The sequence below is a fragment of the Tenrec ecaudatus genome, chromosome 2 (genome assembly GCF_050624435.1).
Source record: "Tenrec ecaudatus isolate mTenEca1 chromosome 2, mTenEca1.hap1, whole genome shotgun sequence".
In the NCBI taxonomy this organism is placed as follows: domain Eukaryota; kingdom Metazoa; phylum Chordata; class Mammalia; order Afrosoricida; family Tenrecidae; genus Tenrec; species Tenrec ecaudatus.
This window is the reverse complement of record NC_134531.1, coordinates 48,820,736-48,828,579: the sequence shown is the minus strand read 5'-3', so window position 1 is coordinate 48,828,579 and position 7,844 is coordinate 48,820,736. Positions and strand designations below refer to the sequence as shown.

The 7,844-nt window shown below is 42.1% G+C and overlaps 1 pseudogene; it reads right to left on the bottom strand.

Moving 5' to 3' along the window:
- Positions 1-1,335: 1,335 nt before the first annotated feature.
- Positions 1,336-5,715, bottom strand: LOC142439974 (beta-1,4-galactosyltransferase 3 pseudogene; annotated as a pseudogene).
- Positions 5,716-7,844: the final 2,129 nt, after the last annotated feature.

The following is a 7,844-nucleotide window of genomic DNA, read 5'->3' as shown; positions in this document are numbered from 1 at the left end:
TGATGTATCGGGTCTCATAATACACACCTTCTTCCTTTCCAGTCAGCCATATGAACTTATTTACATCACATGCTTCTGCCAGAGGCTGGGAAGGAGATCTGTACAGTAATTCCAAACACAGTCAAAAGAGGAAGTGGCTGGGTGGTTTTCATAAAAACCAATGATACCTATCAAATGCCTTTAAAAATATTGAGGGAGAACTCTTCACAGTCGCTTCAAACAGACACGATAAGGCCTGCCTCGGGTGCAATTGCACGTTACTGGATGGCCCTTTAACATCCATCCTAAGTCGTGTAGTCAGCAAGGCAGTTTCAACTGCTCAGAAAAATAGATGTTACATGATGATTAGGCTTCGAAATAGAAATAAAGTCAAGGGTCTTCCTTTGCTTCTGAGTAAAGCAAGCTGTCTGAAAAGCAAGGCAACTTAAATAGAAAAAAACCTCAAAAAACAACATTCTCTTTTTACTGTAGTTGTTAACTCATAACTCACATTGTACTGCCTCTGGGTGAAGTCCTATTTCTATAATTAGGAGAAAATTCCATAAACAAAGATGGTAGTTTGAATGCTAGCAAAATCAGTTTTAAAGCATTTGGACCAATCATCTTACTCTATTCTACTGGAAATTAACTATTAATTCTCAAAGAAATTGTATGCTAGCAAGGCAAGTATGTTGTTATTTTGTTGCCAGGTGCCATCTAGTCAGCCCTACATGCACCAGAGCAAAGCGCTGCCCAGCCCTGCATTATCCTCACAATGGTTCTTGTATTTGCATCCATTATTGTGGCTACTGTGTCCATCCATTGTGTGGAAGGCTCTCCCCCCACCCTCTCTTTTTTTTAAAGACCAAGTTCTTTATTATGAAAGATATCAAACTTCCATCCCCCTGAGCCAGAGTCAGGAGAGGGAGCTACTCCAGCAGGCAGAAAATGCCCAGGGAGGGCCTTCCTTTGCCAAAACCACTTCTGGAAACAATACCTAGAATAAATATTCACAGGAGGCCAGAGGAAAAGCCCGATCTCTGTGTCCATGGAAGATAAAGGAGGCTTGGAGACTAGCAGTGGTCCTACTTCAGGGCCAGGGGTCTCCCAGGATCATCACATAAAATCGTGACATCAAGGAGTCACAGTCATGAGCCCTGGTAGGTAACTCTAAGCGGATCCTTCAGACCTAGAGGAGCCCAGCTCCAGACCAGCAGTGAGAAGAAGCCCCTGCCTGCTGGCACAGCCCTCGAGCTCCGGTCTCTCTCATCCTTCCAAAGGTCAGCAAGGAGCTGCAGGTGGGGAGAGTATCACACCTCTGATCATGCTCATGACTGAGGTGAATGGGAGGAGGGGTCACTGTGAACCATGGGGATCTGTGTGGTGGGCAGTAGGTAGAGGCGCCAAGTCTGTTTGGGGGCTGGCAATGCAGCATCTTTTGACAGAAAGCCTGGGGAGACCCAGCGGGGAGATACGGGGCTAGATGCTGCTTAGGTACCCTGAAAGTCAGTTCCAATGTCTGCTGAGAGCATGGCAATACACAAGGCCCAGCTCTCCAGCCAGCAATTGGTATGCTAGTGAGTTCATCCCATCTGGAGTCAGGAATTCAGGGTACAAACCAGGCGGTCAAACCTGCAAGCTTTCCTCACTGCTTTTATCTCTTTGGTGCTTTGCCATCTTATCGAGTCCCACAGAGGTGGGAGGGTGAGAGATCTTCACCTTCTTTAGGTGCACCCTGGTCGCTATGTCATCAACTTCATCACCCCAGTCCCAGTATTCACTGGGAAGTTATCATCTTCAGGTACTCCTCAGGAGTGAGTGCTGAACCCCCCCCTAAAATTCTGGGGGTACGGAAGGCTGCATCCAATCTTGTTCATGGCTACAGTGACATGTTGGAGCCCCAGGGGTCGCACACATACAGAATTGCGTTCATTGTGTGAAGGAGGTTCGCATGGGGCAGAAACAGGCAAGCCCTCTCCTCTTCCCACAGGGGTTCTCTCATCCCAGTGCCCGGCAGCTTTGCCCTGTCGACGCTCCATTTCCAGCCTGGTGGATGACCCGGGTGCCATGACCAACTGCTGGTGTTGCAGAAAGGGTCAGAGGTGGCAGCCAGCAGACGGAGGTGGCATTCCTGGGCACATTGAAGCCCAAGGATGGCTGTGTGGACACAGGGCTGGTCTACCAGTTCCACAGGGGACTCTGCTTGACAATCTCTGCCAGGCATGGCCTTGGGCTGAAGCACTACATTAACACAGGCCACACCAAGAGGAGAATGTTCTGGACTGTAGAGCAGGTCTTTAGAAGTTAGACGGCCTCCCTGGCAACAAGGGAAAAGGTAGGTGACTGACGTTAGTGTAGACCTCAGTTAGTGAGGGTGAACATAATCAAAAGTGGGGCCTTGATCTTGGTCAAATAGGGCACTGAGGCTTCAGAAGCACCCTAAAGACAGGTCTATTATTGACCCCCAGCAGGGCTGGCTTTCAGGGTCAATTCTGCAGGGTCGATTCACAACATCCTGGGAGGGGTCTAGATTCAAGCTGGGGCTCTTGGGGACTTCATAGTGCCTCAGGGGAACAGAAATATGAAGTATTGGCTAAAGTTGGAAATGCTCCCTGAGGACAGAGAAGGCCCCATTCAGCTCTCGCGTGATGATGCTGGGTCCCATCACCCCACCATTAGACAAGCCTCACCGCCACCCAAGGGCTCGCCTCTTTTGAACTGCCCCTCCACATAACAAGTAAACGTCTTTCTCCAAGGACCGATCTCTCCTGCTACCATCTCCAAAGTGCATGAGACAAAGCCACAGCATCTTTGCCTATGGGAGCATTTTTGTTGTACTTCTTCCAAGACAGAGCTGTTTGTTCTTTTAGCAGTCCATGGTACTGCCAATATTCTTTACCAGCCCCATATCAGTCAAATGCATTGATTCTTCTTCTGGTGTCCTGATTCATTGATCAGTGTCCAACTTTCCCATGCATATGAGGCAATTGAAAATATTGCACCTGAGTCAGGTGCACCTTAGTCCTCAAAGTAAAAACCTTGCTTTTCTACACTTTATAAAAGTCTTGTGCAGCAGATTTACCTAATGCAACGTGTTGTTTGATACCTTGCTTTAGCTGCTTATGTGGAACTTCTTCCTGATCTCCTCCCACGGATATAGTCAAGTTGCTTTCTGTGTATTTCATCTGAAGGCATCCAGGTGTATGATCGCCTTTTGTGTTGTTGAACAAAGGTACGTGCTATGAAGAAGTAATTGGTCTTGCAAAATTTGATCATGTGATCCCCCGTTTCTTTTCTATCACCAAGATCATATTTTCCAACTACTATTCCTTCCTCTTTGTTTCCAACTTTTGTATTCTAGTAACCAATAATTATCAATACATCTCGATTGACTGTTTGATCAGTTTCAGACTAAACAAACTGGGGTGCTAATTAAAAGTCATGCAGTATTACTATTTGGTAACATGAAGCACCAGCCATTAATTCCTTTTATGAAATCACTACAAGACTCCTACATAACGGCAGAAGACTCCGTTCAAACCCTTTCTTTCTCCAATTGGAGTAAAAACAAGGGCTTTCTTCATTGAGGATAAACCAATCTCATGAATGAGATGAGAATTAACTGCCAAGAGTTCAAGACTATTGTCTTGGTTCATCTACTGACTGCAGTTAGGGGGCCTTGTATATATGTATGCATGTACAAGATGGTAAGTCAAAAAGTGGCACTACAAAAATTATAGAAACATGACACAAAAGTATGAAAATGTGAGGTGATTGCTTTTCAAAATATCTTTCATTTGGTTCCAGACACTTTCCCAGTCAGTGTCTCCATCTCTCTTAAACTTCTCCCTCTACTCACAGAATGCTACAGCTCTGCCGCTGCTCTTTCAAACACCAGCAAGGCCACACACCTCTTCATCCGTTTCCAGACTGCGAGACACTAGGGAGAATGCACGGGTGGTTCATTCCCGAGGGATTCGTCACTGAAAAGTTTATGCATATTATCTGATCTGGTGTCCGAAGATGAGCTTCTCCGGCCGGAAGTCATACAAAGTACAACTGGAAGAGCTGCCCCCTCGGAGCAGCTCTTGACGCGGATGGAGCAAAGCGTGCAGAGCCTTCGTTGGATGGCGTGACTGAACTCCAGATGAGAAGAGACAGCTTCAGACATCCATTACAAATCAGAACACGAATGCACAAAGTGCATTGGAAATTTGGAATTCTCCAAAAATGACGTTGCCAATGAACACGATTGTAAATTTTGTTTGTCAGCCAACTGCCACTGTTTGTGTAAGTAACATCCAGCCAGGGTCAGTGCCGCTAGGTTTACAGTATCGAGCCTCATCTGGTGACCAAAGATCAGACCTGGAAAGGATATTCAAACTGCCTTGATCAGATCTGCCTTCAACTGGAAATTAGAAATTGAGGCAAAGATATTGTAATTATATCTTGATCAGAAGTAAACTGGGAGGTTTGATGGCTAAGTTGAATGAACGCAGAGAGCAGAGCAAGCGATGACACATGACATTTGTCCGCCGGTCTTCCCAGGTTCTATTACAGCCTTCCTGAAATGACTTGTCCACTGGGCTACATGAGGTCATAATAATTGACACATATGTTTTTATATTTTAAAGTACAGTATGTCGTTGGTGGCTGACAAGGTGATTCTGATTCAAGGCTTGAATAAGTTCTCTTAGGAGAGAGGGAGAGTAGTGGCGCGCCAGTGGCTGACTTTCCGCCTTCGATGGAGATGACGGCTGTCAGCGGAGTCGGATGTGTTTCTATGATGTGGAGCAGAGCTCCTAGACTGAGATAGATTACACTATAACGCCGAGCGCGACGTTTTCATAACTTTTAATTAAAACGTGTCCGGTACAGAAATTACGAAGCTTTTGGAGCCGAGGACGATGTCAACGACATCGTCACACTTTACTAGTACAGATGCACACCGCTGGTCATGCATTTTAGCAGCACAATGCTTGGATAGTGGCGCATGTTTTGACCGATTGTGCGTTTGAGGTTAAGTAGTCGTTGGCGTTCAGTGCATTTTACGATAATTTTCAATCTAGTGAAGTTTTAGTGTTGATACTTTTTGTATATGTTCATAAAACTGTAGTTTTATGTCAAAAGTGTAATGCTCATAAAAACATTATATTTATTATGTATTTACGCTTTTTGAAAACATAACTTTGTTACATTTGTCTTTTGAATCGACGGTGACAAAAATTAGCACAGCATGGGTTGTGATTTGCTTTATGGAAAAAGGCAAATTATCACCTAGATGGAAGCGGTACAGACTCAGAAAAGGAGACAGATGATGGATGAAATTGGTAAATAAAGTGTGTATTATATTTATTTTTTATTTTAAAATATAAAATTTAATAATATTGCTATTCAAATTATTTTGGTAACAATATTTAGTTTTTCCCATGATAGGAAGTGAATATACGCCTGATTATTCTGATTTGGATGAATTAGAAGACCTCATAGTTAGTAATGATAATACTAGTGAAGATGAGTTAGAAACTTCAGTTGTTGAAGTTGAAGAATCATTTCCAATAACTACAAGTTCAAAGCCATCTACATCAAGAAATCGAAGAATTCCGCAGCACATTTCTGGAGATGGTTCAGTTAGATCTGTACCTGAATGGTTAGGACAAATAGATTCTTCTGGGGGTAGTAAAACGTCCTGTTGAATATTTTAGACATTTTTTCTCGAAGGATATCATTACTCATATTGTCGACCAATCAAATCTTTATGCAATCCAGCAAAATCCCAATAAACCTCTTGCACTGAGTAGACAGGAACGTGAGCAATTTGGGGGTACACTGCTTGATTTGATAGACTCGCTAATTGCACTGTACAGAATTCACATCAGAATGTACCACCCGTTTGGATGGTCTTCATCATTACCTTGAGGTCACAAACAAAGGAAGATGCAAAAATTCAAATTGCAAGAGTGCACCAGCATTTTTCTGCAGCAAATGCAAACTTTGTTTTTGTATCACAAAAGAAAAAACTGTTTTGTTCAATTTCACACTAACTAAAATTATAAACAAATAAATTTTGTATTATATTTTATAAATAAAATAAGTTTTCAGTTTGCTTTTTTATTTAATAATAAAATAAGGTGAAAAATAATACAGAAATGAAGGTGCATTTTTATTCTTGTATTATGAATCCATGGACGAATGTGCTAATTTGGTTACATTTTAAAAACATTGCAAATTTTATATTTTTAAAATATGTTTTGGTTGTTATATATACTAATAGCTATGAAAGTAAAGAATAAAAACAAAGAAAGTTTTCTTCCTGAAATTAAAAATTCAGGCATTATAGGGTTAGGAAAATGAACCAGTGAAAATGTGGTCCACAGCAGTCCGGTCTGCGCACTGTCATGTGTGTGACTTTCCACTTCGCATGGGGTTGCTATGGTGAACAGATGGCATGTAATAACCACCACAAAAGCACCATAAATATGCTATGAAAATTAAAATGCTATAAATTTGCCACATTCCACAAATCATATTGAATTATATAAACATTACCTCTCATCCTTAAAAAAGAAATTTCTCACTCAAGGGCAGGATTGGGGGTGTTACTCAGGAGTACGTATGATGCTTTAGCTAGAAGCCTTGAATGTGCGCTGTTAAAAGATGTTGCTCTATTTCTTCAGCTCAGTTTGCTCTCAGTCAGGTGACAAAGTGGTAAGTGACAATAAGTTGGGTTTAAATGGGGAGCCCTGGTGGTGTAGTAACTGTGCATTGGACTGCTAACTCCAAGATCAGCAGTTTGAAACCACTAGCTACTTCTTGGGAGAAAGTCTCAGAAACACAAATGGGCTTCCAACCCTGCCCTACAAGGCTGTTCTGTGTCATCATCAACATGATGGCAGCTAATTAAACTTAATTGAAAGGAGGAAGAAAGTAGCCCAGAATAATCAGGGAACAACCTAATTTTACATTTTCAAGTCAAATACATATTGTCATCTACATGCTTTGGAAAGTGAATTATAAAAGTGCAACAGCATAACGTGAAATACTTAGTGGAGATTCTAAATAAGAATAGAACAATGAATAGAACTGAATTAATTGATGTAGAAATGTACACATACTTATAATGACTGACAAATGTATTCTATTTTCTCATTTATTTTTCACTATGAGACGTGTGTGTGTGACACACACACATTCACAAATATGTATATGTTTACACAAGGTGGGATCAAGGACAAATGGAAGCTCTTTTCAAAGCTATGGATTTAATTGTTTTACAAAGCAACCTTTGACGTACTCTCCATTGTACTTAGTACAGTTGTGAAATCTGCGATTCCATTCGTGGAAACATTTTTCAAACTCATCTGTTTGGATGGATGGCTGCCCCTCCCTCGTTTTCCTCTTCACCTCTTCTACATCATCAAATAGCTGTCCTTTCATTTCCCTCTTCATTTGCAGAAACAAAAAGAAGTTGAACAGAGTGAGGTCAGGTGAGTAAGGTGTGTGAGGCAAGAGAAGCCTGCTGTTTTTTGCCAAAAACTGGCACACTGAGATGCCTGTGTGAACAGATGCACTGTCATGGTGCAAAGCCAGTACCCTATCTACTGCAAATCAGGACGTTTTTGTCACACACTGTTATGCATTCTTTTCAGAACCTCTAAATAGAAAGCCTGATGAACAGTCTGACCTGGTGGGATGAAGGCTAGATGTCCTATGAGTCTACATATTTGTCCATTAGGGGAGTTGTTGGACATCCAGAATGATGTTGGTCATCAATCAACTTTCTACCTTTCTTGAGATGAGGAAACCACCCGTACACTAGAGTTTTTCCCATAGTGCTATCCTTGTAAGCTGTGTTCACCATCACA